Source organism: Triticum dicoccoides, chromosome 6B, assembly GCF_002162155.2.
Source record: "Triticum dicoccoides isolate Atlit2015 ecotype Zavitan chromosome 6B, WEW_v2.0, whole genome shotgun sequence".
Classification (NCBI taxonomy): Eukaryota; Viridiplantae; Streptophyta; class Magnoliopsida; order Poales; family Poaceae; genus Triticum; species Triticum dicoccoides.
In genome coordinates, this window is record NC_041391.1 from 651,875,723 (window position 1) to 651,883,142 (window position 7,420).

Sequence of the window (7,420 nt, forward strand, 5' to 3'; positions counted from 1 at the left end):
CGATCAAGCCGGTTGGGGCTGGATGAACAGGACCCCGTGGAGGGCTGGATGAACAGGACGACCCTGTGGAGGGATGGATGAACAGTAGACGGTGGAGGGGGTGGATGAATAGTAGCCCGTGGAGGGGTGGTTGAATAGGAGCCTGTGGAGAGGGGTGGTTGAACAGTAGCCGGTGGAGTAGCGTGCGGTGGAGTCTGAATGAACAGGAGCCCGTGGATGAACAGTCGCAGGTGGAGGCTGGAGGAGGTCGATGGTGGATGAACAGTAGCCCGTGGAGGCTGGAGGAGGTCGATGGTGGAGATGAACAGTATCCCGTGGAGTCCCGTTTTGCGGTACGCCATACCCCTCCCGATGAACAGGACCCCCGTTTCGACCGTAGCGCTCCAACACAAGTCTGTTTCCTCTATTTTGCGGTATGCCACACCCCTCCCGATCAATAGGACCCTGTTTCGACCGTAGGAGGTCCAACACAAGTCCGTTTCCTCTGTTTTGCGGTACGCCAGACCCCTCTTGATGAATAGGATTCCATTTCGAATGTGGCCGGCGAACACAAGGCCGTTTCCTCCGTTCTGTAGTACGCCAGGCCTTGTTTCCATTGCCTGTTCTGTCCAAGCCCTCCCGATGAACACGATGCCGCATTCTGTTCCGACCCAGCCGGTTGGATCCCCATGAACACGACGATGACGCTGTTTCTCCATTCCAACCCAGCCATGTACATGAGCCCTGGCCGTACGTATGCGCGAGTAGGCGTTCGAGACCCCGCCCATATGTACATACGTGGCCGTATTTACTTTCTTGCACCCTGGCCTGTGTACATACGTGTACATGCTACGTGCGCGCCTCTACTATGACACATGCGCGCCTCTACATCGACCAGTATGTACGTACACGTTCGCGACCAGAATGACAATGCTACGTACGCTTCGACCAGGTGGGTCCCGACTGTCAGGCACTTTCTTGCGTGTGAAGATGTAGCTGGTGGGTCCCGGCAGCCAGGGGGCGAATTGTTTTTTCCCGAACACACTTCCTTGCGTGCGAGGATGTAGATGGTGGGTCCCAGCAGTCAGGAGGGAAATGTTTTTTTCGTGAAATACGATGGCCCGTCCCGTGGGTCCCTGCAGTCAGGTGGACGAATAAATATTTTGCACGTAATAAGGAGGCACTACCTTGCGACCGTCATGGACCTAGCTGTCAGTCTCTCCACGTACAGTACTCTTCCGATAGAAGTTGTTCCTTGACCACGTTGACCACGCCGCGCCAAGAGCACCAGGGCGGTGGACAACGGTGAGGCCTAGGAAGGGGATGATGCAGAGCCGGGGAAGACGCGACAATGGAAGCCCGCGCGGAGAGGAGTACGAGGGTTCACTAGTTCGGCTGTGGTGTGAGGCTGTCATCGCAGAATAACAGGGGGTGTGGGTGAGTAGAGGGATGGCCTGGCCAGCGGTGGGAGTAGTAGGGAGCGGTGAGGACTCCACGACATCACAACCGGCCACGGGAGGCAGGAGCACGCGACACGACCGGCGCTGGTTTGGGGGCTGGAGCAAGAAGACCAGAGGTTGAATAAGCACTACGGCCGTTGGATGGATATCATACAGTCACTGGAGCTAGAATCGTTCATATTGACTAAGTTGACAAAGCCCTCCGTCCCCGTCAACTTAGTTGGCCCACAAGTCAGCCTCCCACTATAGTGGGTCCCAGCTAGCAGGGGGTATTCATTTTTGTGTGCGTAATAAGGAGGCACTTCCTTGCATGCAAAGATATAGCTCGTGGGTCTGACCTGTCAGCGGGGGAAACACTTTTTCACGAAATACAGAGGCCCTTCCGGTGGGTCCTAGCTGTCAGGTGGAGGAATCATTATTTTGCGTGTAATAAGGAGGCATTTCCTTGTGTGCGGTCGTGGACCCAGATGTTAGCCTCTCCACGTACAGTCCACGTCCAATAGATGTCGTTAGTTGACCACGTTGAACAAGCCACGCCGAGAGCACCATGGTGGTGGATGACGGCGAGGCCTAGGAAGGGAACGACATGGAGCCGAGGAAGACTCGACAATGGTTGCCCACGTGGTGGGGAGTAGGAGGGTTTACTGGTCCAGCTACCGTCGCCGGAAAATAACAGGAGGTGTGGGTGAGTAGAGGAATGGCCTGGCCAGCAGTGAAGTAGGGTGGGGTGGTGCGGCCTATGCGGTAGCACAGCCAACCACGGGAGGCGGGAGCAGGCAGTCCCACCGGTGCTGGTTTGGGCGGCTGGAGCAAGAAGATCCGATATTGAAGAAGCAGCATGGCCATTGGATTAACATCCAACGATCACTGCTACTAGAATCGTTGTGGACTAAGTTGACAAAGCCTTTCGTACACGTCAACCTAGTAGACCCACAAGTCAGCCTCCAAATCTGCCCCAAATAGCATACAACCCAAAATTTCTAGCCAGATTCAAATTAATTTTAGATTTAAATATAGCTTAATGTAAATTCAAAGAAATTTTACCCGCACAAAAACAATGAAATTTAAAATACCAAAATCCAAAAGAAAAAAGTATTTTGGAACTAATTGCCTGTTTGCTTTATTTTTCCATTTTACAGCTTTTATTATTACTTATAGCCCATTTCTTATTACTTATATCCCATTTTCTGGTAAAAATGCATCCCTCCTCGTCTTGAAAGATTTCCGGCCCAGCAGGGCGTAGAAAAGCAAGTAGGCCTTCGTTGGTTATTCTGCAAAAAACAAAATAGCCGGCTAGCCATTTTTAGAAAGGAAAAAAAACTGGGCTGGTCATGTGCTAAACATATGAAATAAAAGCCTGGGCTAGACGGGCCATAGGTCCCGCACAACCCAGTTGATACCCTTCTCCGTCCCGAAAAAACAAGATTACTGCGCGCGCTGCTGGGTCCCTACTGTCATCCTCACCATGTATAGTCATCTCCTTATTCCTCTCAGTTGTTGACCATGTTGACAACACCGGAGGGCGGTGCCGCGGCAAGAGAACCAAGGCGGAGGACGATGGTGAGGCCTCGGACGGGAATGAACAGGAGCCGGGGAAGATGCGTAGACTTTTAGGGTGCGATGTGGCCATGATGCGTGCGCGACAGCACATCCAGCCATGGGAGGCGGGAGCAGGCGGTCCCGCCGGTGCTGGTTTGGCTTTGGCGGCTCGAGGAAGAAGAGACTGAAGAAACACATCATACGTTGAATGTCAATCCAATGGTCAAGGTTGGCACAATCGTTTGTTAACTAAGCCGACACCAAGTAGCATACTTTTTTATATATAGGAAGAAAAGAAAAACTGGGCTCGTTCGCCTGATAACATTCCCGAAACTGCGATTGTTCGATCTTGTGTCGCAACTAAAACTGCGACGAAAATGCATTTGTCTGCCGTCCTCCTCCCAGGGAACGTTCGCCACATAAGTGACTAGCACCTTGGTTTTCAACCGAGAGGTCTTGGGTTTGAGTCCCAGGAACTCTCAATTTTGTCCTCCTTCATTCCTCGCAAAAAAGGGAAAGAAAATCAAAGACTTGAGAAGGCGTACAGAACAAGCTAGTGTACTAGTAAAGAGATGTTGCTAAGTTTTAGAAAAAAGAGAGACATGCTCCTGTGGCTGGTTCGAATCCAAACCTAGACTATGACTATATATGGTGCAAGTAATGAAACTGACATATCCAACGTTCACTTCTCCTCTTCTCTACTTACTCTGCCTAGCATCAAAAGCTCTGGCTGCAGCAACCATGTCTACTGGCTGCTCGTCCACCTGCTCTTCAGCAGGCAACAACCAGATATGCACCAAGTCGCCACTCGTACCATCGCTTATGGGTCTCATCACACCCCCGCCGGCACGCGCACCGCAGCCGATTGCTCATCGCAACCCGCTGCTGTTGGTGTGGTGCCACAGCTGCAAATCACGCAGAGTCATCCGTCGCGTCTCAACCACAATCCTCAACCCTTGTCGAGTCTTCTGCAAATGCCCGAATCGTGGGGTAATAATATGTTTAAGTGTTGTTCTGCTGCTTTCAATTGCTGATTTTTTTAATAGTTTGGTTGATGATCTTCCAATTTGATTCATGGAGAAAAGGGAAGATTTGTGTGATTTGTATTTTTGGGAAGTTGCTGATGTGGGGGAATGCAACTATGCTAATTATTTGGTTAGCCGAGGAATCCCAATACCAGCAGGTTGGGGTGTTGGACAAGTAACTGAAGGAATGACAGAAGGTTAAAGATGCAGTTCCTCTAATCATGGCCAAGAAACAACTGCTGAATGACCTTGACAACAATGGGGAGATGAAAGAGCTTGTGAAGATAATGGGAAAAATCGATGTGCTCTGTAGGATGATTGTCTCTTTATTTGCAATGTATGTAGCACTCGTGATGTATTCAGTGGCTATGACATGAGCACTTTGCTGAAACTAGTAATGAATGAAACCTGTGTAGCAGGCTGGGCATAGTGTTGTGAACATCTAATGATTTCTATTAATGGAAATCAGGGGGTATCCCCTTTTGCTCATAAATAAATAAATAGCAGAGGCCCTTTTGGTAATAAATAAATAAATTAGCAGAGGCCCTATCGGGTCACCTTTGTTCTCATTCGAAGACGTCGAGCAAATTGCAGTCCAATAGCAAACTATGTCATCAAATTCAAGTTTCACAGCCAAATATGAGTACAACTAAACAACAATGTCATCATGTTTTAGTCGTCATACAATCACCAAACACAAATCAGCATACATAACAAGTGACGTTCTCACAGCAAAATACTAAACAACATGTTCATCAGGTTTCAGTTGTCATAGCAAACACAATTTCACATAGTAGATAAAAACGTCTTCGGACAGGCAAATACGACAAAAGCAAGGTAATCATCATCCACAGTAGCAGCGTCAACATCTTCGCCATGTGTATCAGTCTGAATCGTAATTCCCCACGGTGTCATCTTCTTCTTCGTCCTCAATGTCCTCGAACGTTGGCTTCTTCTTGATCAACTCTTATATGTCCACAACACGACATGCAATCTTTTCGCCAGCGTCATTGATGTGATGGTTCTCAAAGATATTAGGAACATCTGTGTTATCTTGTACATCAGGAGCAGTGTAAGCATCATCTTGTTGTGCAACTTCATTAAACGAATTCCTCTGCTCAAACCTTTGCAATACTCTCCAGTCATCGCTACGTGAAAATGTGTCTTCCAAGAAAAATATCTGTGTTGCTTGATTTGCCAAAATAAAAGGCTCGTTGGTCTAGTACGCCGCCTTGACATTGATGGATTTGAAATAATCATCAGCTCTGGGTTTTGCGATCCTAGAAAACAGGTTATACTAATGACAGCACAACAGAACCACACACCAATGATCCACGAAACTAGAGATATACTGCAACTAAACAATGTTTGTTATGTTAGCATACATTTCAGTTGTCTCTTTGTCATACGTATCCGTGCTCATGATTGCATAGTTTTTTTGTCTTCCTGCCTTCATCTCGTGCAAGGGTGTTGTAGCACACATCTCCAACAACGCAAGATTCATAATGTCTTACCAGAGTATCAGGACCCATTGCTAGTGAGTAAAGGGCATCATCAACTACCTGCCCATCCTCCCGCATCTTCTTAACCTATGGTTAGAAAATAGACAAGATGATCATCTTATGTACTCAATATATTAAAAAAACTGACAGTGCAATTCAAAAGCTTACATGGCTCTTGAACCATTTCGCAAATCCTGCCATAACCAGTTTGTCAATGTTTCTTGGATTTTGTGGCAGTAACTCCTTTTTGTAGATGCTGCACAACATAGTGATCACGTCAGACATCTAAATATATAAGAATGTGCTGCAAGTTTAGTAGATTACGATGTATAATCTGTAGTACTTAGCACTTACTTGATATAAGGTAGTATCTCAGGACAGTTATTCAACACATACCAAACCATTTTGTCCAAATCTTTAGGTTTGTCCTCTTGTCGACTCTTCCCTGTAACTCGAACAGAATAATCGAAAACATTGAGCCCGGGATTGTCTTCACCCACCTCTTTGCTAAGCTGACCAGCTGTTTCAATGTATTTTGAGCAGAATGTCAATGCTTCTGTAGCAATGTAGGCCTCTGCAATGGAACCCTCGGGTCTAGCTCTGTTCCTAACATAGCCCTTGAAAGTGCCTAGCCGCCTTTCAATAGGGTACATCCAGCCATACTGTACTGGACCTCTAAGTAGTGCCTCATCAGGTAGATGAACAGCCAAATGCACCATCACATCAAAGAAGGCTGGAGGATATATCTTCTCAAGGTCGCATAGGATAGTTGGTATCTTGTCTCTAAGACGCTCCAAAGCATCTATCCTGATATTTCTATTGCAGAGTTCCCTGAAGAATTGTCCCAACTCTGCAGCTACTCTGTATAAGTTAGGGCGGCCCAATCCTCTAAGGATAACAGGTAAAACCCTTTGAAGTAGGACGTGGCAGTCATGAGTTTTCAACCCTTGTACCTTGTTTCCATCTGCACTGACTCTCCTTTCAAGGTTGTAAGAAAATCCATGTGGGAATCTCACACGTGACAGGACCTCGCAGAATTCTTTTCTTTTTACCTTGTCCAAGACGTACACAGCTGGTGCCATATCCCGTGGTTTACCTTCATCTTGCACCTGCAAATCCTGTCTGATACCCAGATGTGTCAAATCAATCCTAGGTTTTAAGGTATCTTTTGTCTTGCCTTCAATATTAAGAAGTGTGCCGATAATGCCGTCACATATATTTTTCTCAATGTGCATCACATCAAGATTATGTCGCAGATCCAAATCTTTCCAATACTCCAAGTCCCACAAAGTGGACCCGCGGGTAAACAATAATCTCTCTTCTGCCCTGCCATGCTTCCTTTTCCCGCTACCATTACCAGGATGGTTTCCTGGTGTAATATGCCTGACCTTCTCTAATTCCACTTGCAACTCATCAGCAGTGAGCCTCTTTGGCGCATCACAGTTTTCATGCTTTGCATTGAACACTTGTCTTTGGTACTTTCTAGGATGTGACTTGTCCTTAGCAAGGAAACGGCGGTGTCCAATGTAACAGATCTTGCTAAGTATTGCGTATGACAGCGGATTCTTGTCATAGCGAACACATGCATTGTAACCATCTGTCGTTCGCCCTGACATAGTGCCCAAAGCTGGATAATCATGGATGCACCAAATTATAACAACACGCAGAAAGAAATCAGCTGGTGGACTACTATATAGGTCTCGAGTGAGAACACGCCTCCATAGCTGTTGAAGTTCCTCCACAAGAGGCTCCATGAACAAATCAAAATCCTTTCCAGAACCTTTTGGACCTGGGATGAGCAAGGCCATCATGTAGTTTGATTCTTTGGTGCAGACATTTGGAGGCATGTTGTAAGGGATAACATGCACTGGCCACATGCTATATGTGGCGCTCTGGTGGCCAAATGGGTTCAATC